The sequence below is a fragment of the Corvus brachyrhynchos genome, unplaced genomic scaffold (genome assembly GCF_000691975.1).
Source record: "Corvus brachyrhynchos isolate BGI_N302 unplaced genomic scaffold, ASM69197v1 scaffold280, whole genome shotgun sequence".
NCBI classification, from domain to species: Eukaryota; Metazoa; Chordata; class Aves; order Passeriformes; family Corvidae; genus Corvus; species Corvus brachyrhynchos.
Genome location: NW_008236198.1, coordinates 224,926 through 242,472, shown reverse-complemented (window position 1 = coordinate 242,472; position 17,547 = coordinate 224,926). Strand labels below are relative to the sequence as shown.

Genomic DNA, 17,547 nt, shown 5'->3' with positions numbered 1-17,547 from the left:
CAGCAGCACAGGCAGATGCCGACCGGGTCAGTCGGGAAACAGAACAAGTGGGATGGCTCTGGAATAGCTGCAGCGCGCCGTGGCCCCGGAGAAAAGCACTATTCCTGTAGGGCATGACTCAGCGTGGCTTATTAATGGTGTATCCCCCCTGTAGGGATCAGGATGTTACTGACAGATCTTCTCCAGTTGGTCTGCAGATAAATATTTCACTTCTAGTCTGAAAACTGGGATGTGACTGTAAGTACGGATCCACGTGGATGCAGAGGTCTCTTGTCTCCCCAGGCTGCTGTGCTTCCTTCACTCCCTGGCACATCCCTGCACTCTCCCAGCAAGTTGGGAGCACCACACATTTCCAATGGTCTGGCCATTGGAAAATCCCCTTAAAAGTGGCACTTCTTTTATGACACTGATCCTCAGGCCTGCAAGCCATACAATAAACACTCCAGAAGGCTATAAGGTAGTTATAAGATAGTTTGGAATAATAAAATAGTTTGGAAGCCTCATAGTTCCAGCCCAATCCTCCTCCCTAACTGGTCATGTGCAAACTGCACATCCAGAAACCCTCGTAGGGATAGAGCAACTCCCAGGCCCTCACCAAGAAAGGAACTGAGGAACTCTTTGTGGCTCTCATCTCTAACCTCAAAGCAAAGACTAACTTTAATCCTTTGGTATAAATCCAGAATAAAAATAGAGAAAATGAACGTTTGCATGAGGCTCCTACTTCTTGCTTTGCTGCAATTCCTGCTCTGTATCATCTCCCAGTTCATGTGCTTGATTTTATTTTCTCATCTGACCCCTTTTCAATTTGCCTTAATTTGATTGTGGTCATCAGCACACAGGCCAAGTCTGAGGGCTTCACTTCCCCATGTTGATTTCCATGTTTAGTTTCCCATCCCTCTCATTATGCCTCTGAATATTTCCTCTGGAAGTTACAGTTTTGTGTTAGTTTTGGCTGCAATTCTTGCTTTCCCAATAAGTTTGATCTTTGCTCACTCCTGAGAGCTACAAGTTGCACGCTGGATTGAACCAAGGATAGCAACTCTCATTCTTGGATTTAGGGTGGAATTTTTTGAGTAGCAATTGATTAATGCCTCTGGGAACTGCTCCTCTAAACCTTGTTTTCTTCTGTGCAGATGACAAACCGTGTTATACATCAGAAATAACAGTTCCTTGAACACATTTCATTAATTCCTGATTGGGAGAGCATCTGTATAACCCTGGTTTTAGGTCTGCACTCTCACAAGCACCCATTTTCACAAGTATCAGTGCGAGGACCTTTAAGACTCGAAACTCCAAGTTTTATCTCCTAGAGCAACATCTGCCCACTTAGATCAGTCATTCCCCTGCAGATTACAGCCAGCAATGAAAATGGAAAAAATGCCTTGGTCTCCTCCCTCTGCAGTGAGTTTGCCTGTGAGAGCGTTCTTTCCACAGCACCATCATCACCAGATAATATATTTAATGAAAGCCATCACGTGTGTGGTGTGGGATTTCAAAGTGAGCATTGTGCCCAGCTGCACAGCTCAGCACTGCGACAGCCTGATGTGAGCACAGAATCACTGCTGTGGTCTCTCATTTTACGTTGAATTTTATCCTAAATATCCCAGGGATGATGGAAGGGAGAAAACAAACTTGGAGGCTTCAAACTCTCGGCATTGCAGGGCTGAAATATTTAAGCAAGTGTTAAACACGGGGAGGGAGAGGCAGAGGCATCCCTGCCATGAGGAAAAGGCAGGCAGAGGAAAGGGTGGGGTGGGTGCTGGAAGCTGATGGAAGGGCCTGAGGGTCTTGGTTTGCTGCTCCTGCAGATCCCAGAGGGAGAAAGTGGGAGACAAAGCCAGAAACTTTGGAGCCTACTGGTATTCCAGTCAGGAATTTACTGGTATTTTCTTATCTGTCAGTTATTTGGGGTCTGGGCACATCTCTTTCTCCTGGAAAAACACCAGTGTGGGAGCATGGTGTTAAAGCAGAGATTCATGATACAGGAAAAATAATCCCAGGATGGCACAATGATACAATCATATCACAAACAGCATTTATCCCAGTGCAGGAAAGCTGTAGTCCAGCAGTTTGGGATGATTACAACCATAAAAGCAGATGGCATTTTTTAACCACTTGTCCTGCAGTCCTGGCAATTTCTAAGTCATGACCTTTAAATAATGCCATGATTACCTGAGAGAGAGCCTGTTTGGCTGTGAACAGTTTGCCTGGCACATGTCAGGGTGTTCATCCTGTTCTCACTATACACACCTGAGCTTTGGCTGTGCTTTCCCAGGCAGCAGGAAAGGGTGCTGGAGCCTCTTCCTGAAGCTGTGGTTCCCAGGCTCACCACCTCATCCTAGCTCTAGGCTGGGGAACTTTCCTTACTTCAGCACATCTTCTTTGTCCATAAAATATCTGGGATAACCCCTTTTAGCAGCACAGCCCCCAGTTTAGTGGGAATTCTGTTAGAGCCTGGCAGTTCACCAGGAATGACCCAAAAAAAATTGTGAAGGAGAAGCAAACTCTGCTTGAAACAAGGCTGAGGGAATTCTTGGAATACCCCTGGTTCTGTCCTGAATCAAGGGCATATGAATTATTAAGCATTTTTTCATGGTTATGGGTGAAAGGACAGGTCAATGCTGTGAAACAAAGGATACAAATTTCTAAGTCCCATTTCTTCATCTCTTCATTCCTCCATGGTTCTTCTCATTCAGAGTTATATTTTAGCTACTAATGGGTACTTATAGAAAGTACAGACCTAAAAACAGGTACTGGAAAGAGCAAACATGATCAGGAAGGTGCTGTCAGTGAGGTTATTGCTCAAATCAAAGCATTGGTTACTTGCACTTCTTTAATTTTAGGATAATTTGAAAAATGTTTCTAAAAATAGCATTATATACCTTCTTTAAAAAAAACCAACCCAAACTTGTTTTCCATTTCACTGTCATTTTGTACCCTGCACTGGACTGAGGGCACATTTCCCTCAGCAGCAGATGCTCAGGAACCACACATGAACCCTGATTATATATGAGCAATAGTTTTCTGGAGACTCATAATTTGGCTAAATTTGGATTTTCACAGGTGTTTCACAGGACACATTCTTGGCCAGTGTGGCAAAACTTAACCAATCTCAGCTTCTCTCTTTTCTCAACAGAACAGCTTTGTCTTTTTTGTTTTCTATAACCTCCGTTGTAGAAATGGCTGAACCTTTCAGCACAAATATCTCGCAGCCTGAAGTGAAAAATAGCTCGGAGCTTTCCAGCACAAACAGGAGAAAAAGAAACACTACCCAGCCTGGAAAACCTGGATCTTATCGTTGGGAAATGGCAGGCAGCCTTGGGAACAGGCACTGCTACGGGCAAGATTTGTAATCATTCTGATACTCTAATCTCTTTATCTTCCTGCTGCATCTCTGCTTTTATCTTCACGTTGATGCCATGGAATTCCTGGCACCTTGTTTTTCCCTTTTGCTTCATGCTGGAAATTGGAATCACTTCATTTTTATTATTTGGATCAAGCTTGGTGTGCCTTCTGTGCTGTCCCGGGCTCAGGGCTTGGGATGAGGTGTGGTTATCCTTTCCCTGGGCTGGGGGACCACGTCCTGCCAGAGGATGGAACACAAACAGAGCAGTGGGAACCTTCTGAGGACATGAGGGGACAGGAGTGTCACTTTGTCACTGCAAGATGGAGTGGATGGAGACATTTGTGGTGGCAGGGAGAACGTGAGAGCCACCCATCCCTCTCCTGGCTCCTAGGAAACTGTATCTATCCCAGCTGTCCCTGGCATGGGAATTCCTTGAGGTCCCTCATCTGAATGTCCCTCCGCTTGCTGAGCAGACACTTGAATCACGATACAGCAGCTATTAATATCCCTGGCACCCAGGGCCTGGCTCCTAGGGACAGGGAGTAGCTTCTGGACACCTCCTGATATGGATTGTGGAGCAGTAGGGAAGCAGGCTGGCAGATCTTTGTCTCCTAGAGCTCCCTCTCTAATTAGGCAGAGGAGGCAGCGTTCCCTGGGAGCGCAGCGCTGTGCCCCCAGAGCCGTCCCCACGCACTTGGAATTCAAATGTCCCAGCTCCAGCATGCAAACAAAGCTTGGGAAGAGCTGTCAGCGAGCAGGGAGAGCGTGTGGTCTGACAGGTTCCACCAGCCTGGCTGGCTGAGGGATGAGGCTGGGCATGGAGGAGGTTGGTGAGGAGCATTCCAGCAGCCAGGGCTGGGTGTTCGGCACCACCTGGGTCTCTCTTTCTCCATCTTTTGCTGTCCTGGGAAGTCCTTTCTGAAGTTATGGCAGGTGGAGCTCCCCTCACCATGCTGGGGCATCACCATCTTCCCAGGAGACACCTCTGGCCACTGGGTGCATCCCCCCAGCAGCCACATTTCCAAACCTGGACACCCAGCTCTGCTTCCCTCCTCTGCATTTTCCATTCAACAGCATCACTTCAGACATAATCCCAAAAAACAAGGGCCAAAATCCAGGGCTCTCTCCTGCCTCAGGAATACCCTGCCCTGTGCCTGGCATCACACCCTCCCCATCCTCCTCCTCCTCCTCTGCCCCAGCACATCTGGAATTCCTTTGCCTTTAGCAGCCAGGCTGCAACAGGATCCACACCAGAGCCTTGGGAACACCTTGAGCTGGTTATGGCCTCTGAAATTAGGCAGCCAAGAAGAGGAATTTTCTTTTATTACCTTTTTAGGAGTACCTAATGTGCACCTAAGTAAATGCTTGAATGACACAATCTGCAGGTAGTTACCTTTTCAGCATATCCAGCTCGATGGTTTGGAATTTCACCTCTCATTAGGACCTGCAGAAGTAAAGAAAATGCATATTAGCCAAAAAAAAAAAAAAGGACTGAATACCTCCATCTTGCAAAATCTGACTGTAAATGTAGGGTTTGCCTTATTCTGGGGGATGCTATCAGAGTGGATCGGTGACAGGCTCTAAACAAGTACCCAAATTTTTTTTAAAAATCAATATATTTGTCTTTTTTGGTCATTATTTCTAAGACCACATTGCTCTTTTGTTTTGTGACAGCTTTTACTGCATTTTTGGTACCCCTTTCCTTTAAACCCCTCTAAAAACTATCCCCTATAATATCATCACTCTACTGTGACTATATGTGACACCTACTTTTCTTAGCTGAAATTATTCCTGCTAATTTTCAGTCCTGTGTTATCCCCCCTAAACTATCCTGTGGCCAGGACTGCAAACTTGATGGAATCGGGCCACTTTTAAGCACAGTAATTAATTTTATTACCAGATCTGCTAATGGAAAGGTTGGAATGCACCTGAATCCGTGATTTTTGTCATGTTACAAGGTAAATAAGAGAGATTTTCCAGCTGGGTGGAAAATATGAGATAAGAACATGCTCACTTCAGACTTAACATTTTTTAACTGATCAAATAAATGAATATCCCTGAACTGGAAAAAAAACCAACCCAGCCATAGGAGAAAGTGGTTTTTACATCTGTATTCAAACTCTAATTGTATATTCGAAATTGCTTGGCCTGGCTGCTAATTAAGCAGCTCATTTACAGGCTGGTTAAATAACAGTCCCAACATGCCTCTCTGGGATGAATCCAGGGGATCCTGTCTCTTACCTGCTCCAGAAAGATTTCTCCAAAAAGCCAGCAAATGTCCCTGTCTGTCTGTCGGCGTTGGAGACAGACGGCACCTGCGGCCACGCTCCTCCAAAATCATTCCTGGTTCCTTGGGTGTTGTTTTAAGTGCTGCAGCTAATGAGGGAGTAGAGAGAAGAGTAAACCCTGAGTATCTGATGAACAGTTTGTTACTCCACGCCTCCAGAGGTGGTTTTGGCTCGCTCTTTGTCCATTGCTATTTCTGCTTTGCTTTGGAGCAAGGGCCGACAGCAAACTCCAGTCCTGCTGCCGGGACAGGGCAGATCCTCAGCTGGAATTCTGCTCCGACCTCAAGTTAGGCACAGGCAGAAGTCATCAGAGGCTTGAAGCCTCAGTTATTTTGTTAAAGAAAGAGTGGAAAGGAAAATATATAGGAATAAACTGAAATTGTGGACAATCTGCAAGGACTAAAATCTCAGACCAGAGACCATAAAACTTTGTAGTTTTAAAGAGATAAAGGTAGATTTTAAGTAGATAAAGAGATTAGAGCATCAGAATGATTACAAAACTGCTTGAGATTTGCTGAAGAAATCCTCTAGAAGGCTGAAATGGGTATTCTGGGTTTTAAACAGGAAGCCAAAAGGGCAAGAAATGAAATCTCCTCACCCCCATCACTTCTCTGGAGTCAGGGATGTAAAATTCTTCTTTCCTGGCGACCACAGGTGCTGGTGAGAATAACTTTTACAAACTGGGAGGAAAGAACGTTTCTGTCCTTGAAGCTCAGTGCTGCTCTCTTAAGCAACACAGAGCTGCAAATCAAGAGACTTCTTTTCTTTCCTAAATTAAGTCTCTGCTCCTTCTTTTCACTTGATTATTGACATCATAATCAGAATGCAATTTGGTAAATATTTCCAGATATTTCCGAGCAGCACAACACGTAGAGTCTAGACTTAATTAAAGAAACAAAGAGAGAAAAATCCCAGCCGGTTTTCTTTTTCCATCATCAGGATTACAATATTTATCAGTTTGGCTCTGCCTTCTGATCCTTATCACAGAGTTCTGCTCCTCCACCACCTAACAAACAGCTGGATGTGGTAAAGAAATATAACTTTTTTTCCCCAGTTATTCATCATGGAGGTTGGAAAAAAAACCCCTGATGAAAATGCAAAGGTCCTCCATGGCATTAAGGAGAAAACTGAACCTTTATAAGGAATCCTCAGTTAATAAGTGACTGAACTCATCTGAAGGTTTTCCGTGTCTCTGTTGCAGCAAGAGGAAGTTAAAGGAAAGTTGTACAAGGATAGGTCCGGAATAATGAGGTCAAACTCCACGTGGAGTACTTCAGTGTAGGGGCACCTTTAGCATTCCTGGAAAGGATCCTCTCTGAATTTTCCCATGTTCTGGGATCCTCAGCACAGGGAGAATGTGGAGAGAGTCCAGAGGAGGCCCCGGAGCTGCTCCAGGGCTGGAGCCCCTCTGCTCTGGAGCCAGGCTGGGAGAGCTGGGGGTGCTCACCTGGAGAGGAGAAGGCTCCAGGGAGAGCTCAGAGCCCCTGGCAGGGCCTGAAGGGGCTCCAGGAGAGCTGCAGAGGGACTGGGGACAAGGCCTGGAGGGACAGGACACAGGGAACGGCTTCCCACTGCCAGAGGGCAGGGCTGGATGGGAGATTGGGAAGGAATTGTTCCCTGGGAGGGTGGGCAGGCCCTGGCACAGGGTGCCCAGAGCAGCTGGGGCTGCCCCTGGATCCCTGGCAGTGCCCAAGGCCAGGCTGGACATTGGGGCTGGGAGCAGCCTGGGACAGTGGGAGGGGTCCCTGCCCATGCACTTTTAAAGGTCCTTTCCAACCCAAACCATCCCACAGTTCTACATAAGCTCACTGTGTCCTGCAATCACCAAAGCATCCCAATGACAATATTCCATATTTTGCAGCCCAGAGGGTTGATCTGCAGAGCGTGGCCACCACAGCCATGGAGTGGCCTTGTGGCAACCATGAAATCCAGAATGGCCGTGGGTTTGTCTCAAACCCCACATGAAAATAACCTGATTTCATGCTGGGAATGATGAGCTGAATAATGCCATGTTCTCCATCCCTTCCTGGAGATGATTTTTATCCCAATCCAAACAGAAAAAAGGGGTGGCTGCTGTGTGAGTCACGAGGAGTGGACAGTGTCCAGGGCCTGCCTCTGCCTACCAACAGCAAATAAATGTTCCTGCAGTGGGAGAACTGGTGGGGACTTGCCCCAAAGCCTCCTGCAAATTGGTTGCTAATGATTCATCAGAGATACGAGGAATACGTGTCATGGATAGAATTCCTGACCCCCTTATCAGTGAAACACCCAACCACGCTGCAGAATCTGTCTGTACGCATCAGCCTTATTGGAAATGACACTGCATTTAAAACGAGGGAAAAGCAGAACGCTCTGTTTGTTGTCCTGGGTGGATACAGCTCGTTGGACTCGAGGGTTGTAAGGATTCTGCCTTTCTTTGATCATCTTATCACCAGTGGCCCTCTCCAATCTGCCAGCCATGTGCAGCCCTCCCTCCTGCTGGCAGAAACAAGGCAGAGACAAATGGCTTGCAAGGAAAATGCCCTTTTTGAACAGCAGCAATGAAAAGATCTCCCAGCAGAGCCTTTGGTTGCTTTCCAGTGGGAATGACAAATTAAGATGGGGCACAGATAGCACAGCCTCAGATCCATCAGAGCAGAGCCACAGATCACAGCCCATATTTCAGCTGGCTCTTCTTTGAGCCTGGGTCTATGAAGCCATTAATTCTTTCATTTTTCTTATCTGTTATTCAGCAATTAAGCAAATTGCAATTGCACGTCTCTCTCATGGGAAAGGTAGCTGGCAAAATAGAACCTCGAGCCAAAGGTGCTCAGACAGCAGTGAAAATATTTTCTTTAATTCTGAACAGACCCAAATGATCCCAGGTGAAAAAAAAGAAGTCTTCCATAGGAGAAAAGTTTTAGCTTGTGCAAAGTGAGTATATTTTAAATAATTGTGTGAAAAAGAATTAAGTGCTTATCACTGTCTTAAGGATTTGCCACAGATATATCAAATTTACTTTACATTGGCCAAATTATACCAGTGCAAACTCATTAATATTCATAATATCAAAAGCCAAACTGGGTTATTCCTCCTTCACATCACTGATCTCAAAAACCCCTCAGTCAGATTAACTACTCCAAGGCACCTTTGCACTCACTTTGAAATGATTATAAATGAGGTTAAATTACCCCAGAGCTGTGATTTTCTTCCATCAGTTTTGACTTATGAGTCAAATTAGTTCGAACTCAGCAGTAGAAAAGTTCCTTTTTTGATTTTTTGGTGGATTTATTGGAATTGCTTATTTTTCATTTCTCTTTTGGGGTGTCCATGTCAAATACATTTTAAAAAAACAACAGGAAAGAGAAGTGTTGAGAGCAAATCCAGCATAGTCTGGGAAATGAGTGGTGATGGTGATATGGGAAAATCACTTGGAATTCAGAGCTGCTGAGAAATGACAGCAAGACAGAACCACCTCAAACACTCCACCAGCAGGAGCAGCCTTCATTTATTCCTGTACAGAATCTCAGGATGATTTGGGTTGGGAGGGACCTTAAAACCCATCCCATTCCACGGGCAGGGACACCTTCCACTATCCCAGATTGCTCCAACCTGGCCCTGGGCACTTCCAGGGATGGGGAGCCACAGCCTGTGCCAGTTTTTCACCCTTAAATGAACAGGTTATCCTTAGTTTTACCCCAACAGATTAAATTAAGCAGACAAGACATTGGAAAAATTGAAGAAATGCATAGAAATGCTCCAAAGGGTCTTCAAAAAGGTTTTGTTCTAGTCATTAAAGGTGAGGAAACACGAACTGGCACAAATATTTAAATAATTTTTACTCCAGTCAAGGGAGACAGAGGTGTAGCCACGCAATTAAACGCTGCCCTGACTTGCTCGGCAGCAACACTTTAGAAATTGAAAATGTGCTTTTTGGCACATGCAGCTGTACACAACTGCAGGAGTCAACCTGGGAGAGAGCCTGGGTGTACATGCAAACAGATGATTCACTTAAAAGGGATGCTTCCCGAAAATACGTACCCAAAGTGGAGCGATGTTCCCAAATCCAGCCCTCCTGGGCAGCTCAGGAGGTTTAAGGAACGGGAATTTGTCCCTGTGATGTCCAAGGGACACTTTATGTAACTGGGATGATGGACAACAGGCTATCACATCCCTCTGGGTATGCTTTTGGGACTGGAATAAGAATTCGTAGGAGGAACAGACACAACAGGGCAGGTGGAAACGTGCCAGGCTGGGTCAAGGAGGATATTGTGTCTGAAGGAGCAAGGAATGCGATACAGTATAGAGCTTGGCAAGAGAGGGAGAAATGGTTTGGATTGAAATAAAAGATAAAAAAGACCAAAGAAGGAAGATAGGGAACTATTGTAGCCCATCTGGAGGAAATCAAAAAGCAGCCAGGAATATTGATGCGGATGGAAAAGCCTCGTGTTGGCAAAGGGATGTGGTGAGGAGAGTTGGGATGGTGCACGAGGCACGGGGCTCTCCCACCTGCTGGATTTCACTTATTCCCTGATTTTTTAGGCTTTTTGAAAAGTTTCTGACCCCCAGCCAATGTTTCTCCTGCTCTCTGCAGCTCTTGAGGCCACCAGCCCAGAGGACATCGGGCCGTCCTCCTCCTTGGCCCTGCCCTGAGGTCACCTCAGTGATCCAGATCCAGCTTAAAACAACCCCTCTGGGTTAAACTTTAAAAAAAAAAAGTGATTAAAATCCTGGTGAATTCCCCAGGATGGTTCAAAGGAGGTGGGAAAGGGAAGGAGCAGCCAGGGATGGAGATGGTGGGATCACCTTTCTGTGGGGCTGTGGATGATGATCATCTAATCCCACTGAAAATACAACACAGCGTTTTTCCAGAGGAACAGGATCCCTGCTCCCTCCTGGACATCTGGAGGCAATATGGGAGGGGAGGTCAGCAGCCCCACACAGGGGGGAAAAAATTCATTTAAAAATACATGAATAAAGTCCCAACATTTAAAGGTATGTAGCACACAGGATGATACAATTTCATTAAAATGAACTCTGCATTTGGAGCTTTGGCAGCTTCAAAGCCCTGGCCCTGCTCTGTTTTGGGAAGAAAAAAGCCCCCCTGGGGTCACCTCCGTGCTGTGGTCAGGTTGGCCAGGCCTCCAGTGCAGCAGGTGCCAGAGGCTCCCACATGTTCCTGGCTCCTCTGGTTGGACTGGAGTCGACTGGGAAGATTTCTGGGTCCTGGCGCAAACAGAGCCATGGGACTGAGCAAGGCAAAGCCAGCGAGCTGAGCAGGAATTGGATGGGGATGGTTGTCCAGAGCAGCTGTGGCTGCCCCTGGATCCCTGGAAGTGTCCAAGGCCAGGTTGGACAGGGCTTGGAGCATCCTGGGACACTGGAAGGTGTCCCATGTCAGGGGTGGAATGGGATCACCTTTAAGATCCTTTCCAATCCAAACCTCCCCAGCCCAGCCTGAGGCCGTTCCCTCTCCTCCTGTCCCTGTTCCCTGCGAGCAGAGCCCGACCCCCCCGGCTGCCCCCTCCTGTCAGGGACTTGTGCAGAGCCACAAGGTCCCCCCGGAGCCTCCTTTGCTCCAGGCTCAGCCCCTTTCCCAGCTCCCTCATGACAATTCCTCCTCATCATCTTCCTGGTTATAGGAAAATACATCCTGCAGAGACACTGAAAACAAGCAGGATCAAAAAAAGGTGCCTGGATCACCCACGGGCCATCTGCTGACCGAGATGGCACCACTGCATGAGGTGACAGTGAGAACCAGCACTTAGAAATTAATTTGTCCCATTTTCAGACAAATTGGTACCATTTTCAAATGGAAAAAAGCCCCACAAGCTTTAAATGATGGAAAGAAGCTGACAGTGCCACGGGAAGGCAGCAAAGCTGCAGACGTGCTTCTCATCAGGATCAGGTCAGGCCCTCTCCAAAAGAGCCTCGAAATTCCCAAAACCTCACAGGCAGGTGCTGCAGATGCATTGAAAATACTCAGCTCTGACTGGCAGGAGGTCAAGAGATAAAAATAGGGAGAGCATCCGGAAGGAGCCACCCCAGGGAGGGAGCAGGAGCAGGAGGGAAGAGCTGTTTGTGTTCAGGAGCAAGGCTGGCACAAAGATCACAGGCAAAAACTGGCCAGAGGCATCTGGGACAGGAGGACAAGGCTCAGAGACGGGGGTGGGATATTTATCCAAAAGAATGGATGCTGGGAGAAAAGCTGGATGAGGTGGGCCTTACAGAACCAGGGATTTGGCCTTCCTGAGCCGTGAGGGAACCTCAACCCTCATGGTCCAGCCTCTCATTCCTGTGTTTCCATGGTCCTGACAACAAATAGCAGGACAACTAAAAAAAATGTACATGCAAATAAAATAAAATCATCCACACAAATAAAATAAAATCATCCAGATAAAAAAACCCACACAGATAAAAAAATAATATATTAAAAGTAAAATAAAATAAAATCATCCACACAAATAAAATAAAATCATCCAGATTAAAAAACCCACACAGATAAAAAAATAATATAAAATAAAATCATCCACACAAAACAATACAGATAAAAAACCCCACACAGATAAAAAAATAATATATTAAAAGTAAAATAAAATAAAATCATCCACACAAATAAAATCATCCAGATTAAAAAAAAAATCACAGATTAAAAAATCATACAATAAAATAAAATCAAATAATCCACACAAATGAAAAAAAATCACAGATAAAAAAATGATAAAATAAAATAAACCCATGCACACTTATAAAAATATCATACACCATCCCAAGGCAGCCCCAGTGCAGAGCTGGGGTGTGGAGAACTTTGGGGAATTCCAATCCAAGCCTGTGTGTGGATGGAAACCACGAGCTGGGGCAGAGCAGTGGCTGGGGTGGGTTTGGGTGCAGTTTATGATTACGGGGGAGGAGGATGGGGTTTATTTCTGTCTTGTTTTGGCTGGGTTTGGTGTTGTGGGTTTTGGACTGCCCTATTCCCAGGAGCTCCAAACTGCTTATTTGGGGTTTTGTCAGCTGGGGCGACACCTTCTTTAAGAAATGCCTTTGGAAAGCAGAGCCAATCCATTTCTGAATCCCGAATATGAGCTGACACCACAAAGCCAGAATATTCCATATCCATAATATTCCAGGCTTTGCTCTTAACACCACAAGGAAAGGTCTGGTGGAGGGTTCCCAGGTGGGAATCCACAACAAGGAAAGTCCCTGGGTCAAAATTTGAATTTTGAGAGGGGCAATCCCATGCAGCTCTAAACTCCATCAGTAGGAATTTTTGTTCCTCAGCATGTTGATGCTCTGTTCCTTTCCCTTCCCTGTCTGGTAACCAAACCATGGCTCTATTCCAGTGCCAGGGAAGTTTGCTGCTGCTTTACCCCCTCATCCACCTGCCAGGTGAGTTGTCACACACAATCAGGTAATGTTTTAAAAACACTTTTAGATCTTCAGACATGAGGTGCCATAAAAGTGCAAAATGCTGTTGCTGGTCGGCAGAAAGCTTGAAACGCCCATGCCACAAGGAATCATTACCAACAGCAAGGAAAAATCCACCTTTGTAAGATGGAAAGGTCTCCTGAATTTCTTCGCTGGGGATGCAAATCATCCCTGCAGTGCCTGTACTGAGGGGCTGGAGTGGGTCCAGGGCAGGGAACGGAGCTGGGGAAGGGGCTGGAGCCCCAGGAGAGGCTGAGGGAGCTGGGAAAGGGGCTCAGCCTGGAGCAAAGGAGGCTCAGGGGGGACCTTGTGGCTCTGCACAAGTCCCTGACAGGAGGGGGCAGCCGGAGGGGGATGTCGGGCTCTGCTCCCAAGGACAGAGGAGGCAGCTGAGGGTCTGAGCTCTCCTGCTGTGCTCGGCTGGGAGGGAGGGATGGATCCAAACCCTGCAATTACTGCCTGGCCTCTGGAAAAAGCTCAGAATCTCTCTGTCCCTCAGGCTCCCCCTGCTTTACGAACTGCCTGTGACACACCATCAGGCTGCTCCAAAGGCTGGGGTCTGCACTTCTGGCTCGGGCAGCACTGCCAGAGGTCACAGGGAATATTGCCCCTGTGATGAGGGCCCTTTGCTCCTCTGCTTCCCAGCATCAGCGAGGCAAAAACTTCTATTAACACTCACGAGGGTGACAGCACCCACTGGGGATGTGCAAAGCCCCAACATTGGTTTATAAAGTGAAAATTTCGGTGGTGCATAGGGGAAAAAAAAAATAATAAAGCCATTAATCCAAACGCCATTTGCATTTCCACGCAAATCATCCCTCAAACCCGATTTGAAAAAGGTCTGCACCCCCTCTGCTGGGCTGCTCCTGATACGCAAACATTTACCCGAAGGCAAACGCCGGAGGGAGAGCCCGGGAGCGGCTCTGAGCGTCCTGGAGAGAAGGAGGAGAAGGAGGAGGAACTTTGCACCGGGGAGCAGCTCCTCGCTGTCCTGCGTTGGACACGAGCACGGGGTGCGGAACGTTCCCAGGGGAGCCTGGCCTGCCGGACACGGGGAGCATCGACAGCTCTTGTGCACCCACCCCGGGGAAAACAATGGGGAAAAAGGTTCAGAGGAATGGGAACAGACTCCTGAAATAAAGATGGATGAGGAAAGCTGGGAAGCGTTGGCTTTGCTGTGTACAGAAAACACAAGGATAAAGGCAGTAAAAATCCCCAGAGGTTATTCTGCATACGACCATTATCCACTGTTTTCCGTGCCCATGAAGAATAAAAGTAGAAGAAATCCGCTCAGTTCACAGCAAGAAGGATTTCTGTCAGATACTTAGAAAAAACAAGGTAATTTTATACTCAAATACCCCAGAGTCTCCTCCCTAAAAACCAGTGTGGGATGGAGAACAAACCAGAGGGGTGGACATGGAAAAGAAGGCAGTTCCAGGGCAGTGTTTCCCTAACAAACCTTCCCGTTTTAGTTGAAATTCAAAGCCAAATTTCCGCTTTTAAGATTAAGAATTAAAAATGGGTAAAACCAGGTTTTGCTGAATTGCTTGTACTAGCAATCTAGTGGAAGTATAAAATAGTATAAAATCTAATTTCCACTGGAAAATATTTTTATCAATTGACTTTGCCAACTGAAGTAATAAAAAAACAAAACCCCAACCCAAAAATCCTATAAACCTCAACCAGTAAGTCCCACTCTGCTCTCCACATCTCATTTGCCCAGAGTCAAACTGATGTCCCCGGGCTGTCAGTGCCATCACTGGGTGTGACCCACACGGGACCCCACTGTCCCTGCTCCAACCCACACCCAGCATTTCCTCACTGCTGTCTTGTTCTTCACCTTACTCCAAATTATTCCAGCCACAACATCTGAAAGGGAAACTCTCAACCTGTTTTTTTTCCCATAGTTTGAATATTCATGGACTTTTTCCCCCCATTTAAATTCAACTACCTTTTGGGGATTTTTCCCCCAGTCCTCACATATTAAATCTTCCAGACCACATGGGTGAGGACCACGGAATGGTGTCCCGCAGATGTGCCAGAGGAGGGAGAAGCTGGGATGTGGCTGAGCCTGTCCCAGGACCTCAGAATATGCAGGAAAGGGAGGTGGAGTTGGCTGGAAACAACCTGAGCTTGGCCAGCCAGACCTTCACAAACTCCAGGCAACACACTGGGGTGTCTTAGGTCGGTTTTTGTCCATTGAAATGGTGATTATTTATCCAAGTAGATACACAGCAGTTACAGTCGAGCTACAGTTGCTGGAATTTTAAACTGACCTAAGAGAAATCACCCTCTACATCCACCAAGGGTTTGGAAGCTCTCGCTTGCCCCTTTAGTGACACTTGTGTGACACTTTAATGACACTTGGAGCTTGTATGTCTACCCAGCCTCTAATACAGATCATAACAGGAATATTTTGGAGCTCACACAGCGACACAACCCCCTCTGAACATTTACAGCCTCTTTTAGCAAATGTCTTTGTTAGAAGGAAGAAACGAAGCTCTTTTGTTTGCTGGGCTGAGGAGCCCTGGGTTGCTGACAGATGTGCAGCTGAAGAGCTTTTCTGCTCCACAGAAGTTATTATGTGCAAGAAAACAACTCTGGGTGATGAATCACAACTGTCAGGGATGATGACAAAAATAATTGAGCTCACATTTGGGCTTGGGTGCATCTGCAGAAAAGCTGCAGAGAAGCAGCACAACGCAGAGCCCTCGATGTTTGGCTGCACTCGGGGAGTGGGGCTCAGGATGGGACCAGGGGCTGCGGCAGAGCAGGGATCAGCCAGGCTTCCCTGTGGGGAACGGGATTGCTCCGTGAGGTGGGAATAAGGCAATCTCCAGCCCACGATCCCAGCTCTCAGTGAGGCAGTGCCTGTGGAGAGATCAAATCACTGCCAGGGCACTGAGCTGTGACCGCACAGACTCTGCTGGGGGAGGGCAGCAGCACCTGGAAACACCAGGGGAGCTCAGTGAACACCTTAGGGATCACAGGATAAACTGAGTGGGAAGGGACCCACTGGATTATGGATCCAGCTCCTGCCCTGCACTGACACCCCACCAATCCCACCCTGGGCATCCCTGGCAGCGCTGTCCAAACGCTCCTGGAGCTCTGGCAGCCTCGGGGCCGTGCCCATTCCCTGGGGAGCCTGGGCAGTGCCCAGCAGCCTCTGGGGGAAGAGCCTTTCCCAATATCCAACCTAAATCTCCCTGGCACAGCTCCAGCCACTCCCTCTTACCTTGTTCCTGTCACAGAGAGCAGAGATCAGTGTCTGCTCTTCCTCTTGTGAGGAAGTTGTAGGATGCAGCCCCCCATTCGCAGGCACGGCTGCTGACATGCTTCCCATGCCATCCCACAGCTCCGGGAGCAGAATTCCGTGTGCACCAGCAAACCTCTTGTGTGGCAGCATTTGAAGTGCAGACTTAGAAATGGGGATGCTGCAGGTCAGCCTGGGATGAGTTGAATCAGAAGGGAAACATCATTCAGGATTCAGTAGTCGGGGAAAAGGAAAAAAATCCTAAAATCATAAAGTGGTTTGGGATGGAAGGGACCTTAAAGCCCATCCAGTTCCACCCCTGCCAGGGGCAGGGACCCCTTCCACTATCCAAGGTCACTCCAAGCCCCAGTGTCCAGCCTGGCCTGGGGCACTGCCAGGGATCCAGGGGCAGCCCCAGCTGCTCTGGGCACCCTGTGCCAGGGCCTGCCCACCCTCCCAGGGAACAATTCCTTCCTAGAAATACGTATAGACATGCTGGCCTATAATATCCCATAATCCATTAATCCAAACCCGATGTATGACACGAGCAGCTACATGTGCATGCCTGTAAAATTCAATTTGCATCATTTATAAATGCAGCCCTTTGTTGTAGCAACTGCTGCTGCATATGTCATGGAAAAATATAAATCAACAAAATAATAGGATTGACTCCCATTCCAAGCTTTCCTATTACCCCCTCATGAGGGGCTAAGCCCTTCCCAAGGGATTTGGGAGGCCCTTTGGCCAGCAAGGCCCTACCATAAAGCCTCCAAGAACAGCCTCAAATTAAAGGACAATTTCCCCATTCCAGCACTGCTCCAACCTGCTTGGAAGATGCCAAGCAGCCCCCTAAACCTCTGATTATTATTTCTTCCAGATGCTCCCCTCATGCGGGGGCTGTCTGGATGCCTTTGATCCATTAAAATTCCAGCTCTGGCCATGGCTGAGGGCTGGATCTCTCCCTTTGCTGCTCCCTTCCCTGTCAACATCCATTATGGAAAGCCCAGTGCTCCCCTGGCCACGGGCACCACCTCCAGCAGCAGCAGGATGAAAGGGCTGAGGAATGGGAAGGACAGGAGATGGGGAAGGATGGCAGAACATCTGGGAGAAGTTAAATTTTCATTCATCATGGCTGTGGCCTGCTGACAACAGCTGGGTTCCTGCCTCGCATTCAGCTCTTCCCTTGCAGGGACAGCCTTCCAAGGCTGCCTTTGGAAATGGTGTTAACAGATGGATGGAGCTGGAAAAGCCAC

At 47.4% G+C, this 17,547-nt stretch overlaps 1 long non-coding RNA gene across 1 annotated transcript in view; it reads right to left on the bottom strand.

Annotated features, from left to right (window-relative positions):
• Positions 1 to 957: 957 nt before the first annotated feature.
• The window catches only part of LOC108448304, a 41,852-nt gene continuing 25,262 nt past the window's right edge, over positions 958 to 17,547 (bottom strand). The window contains exons 2-4 of the long non-coding RNA XR_001864149.1: positions 16,277 to 16,487; positions 5,588 to 5,722; positions 958 to 4,790 (exon numbers count right to left, since the gene is read on the bottom strand). This is a non-coding gene — a long non-coding RNA (uncharacterized LOC108448304). The remainder of the gene's footprint in view (positions 4,791 to 5,587; positions 5,723 to 16,276; positions 16,488 to 17,547) is intronic.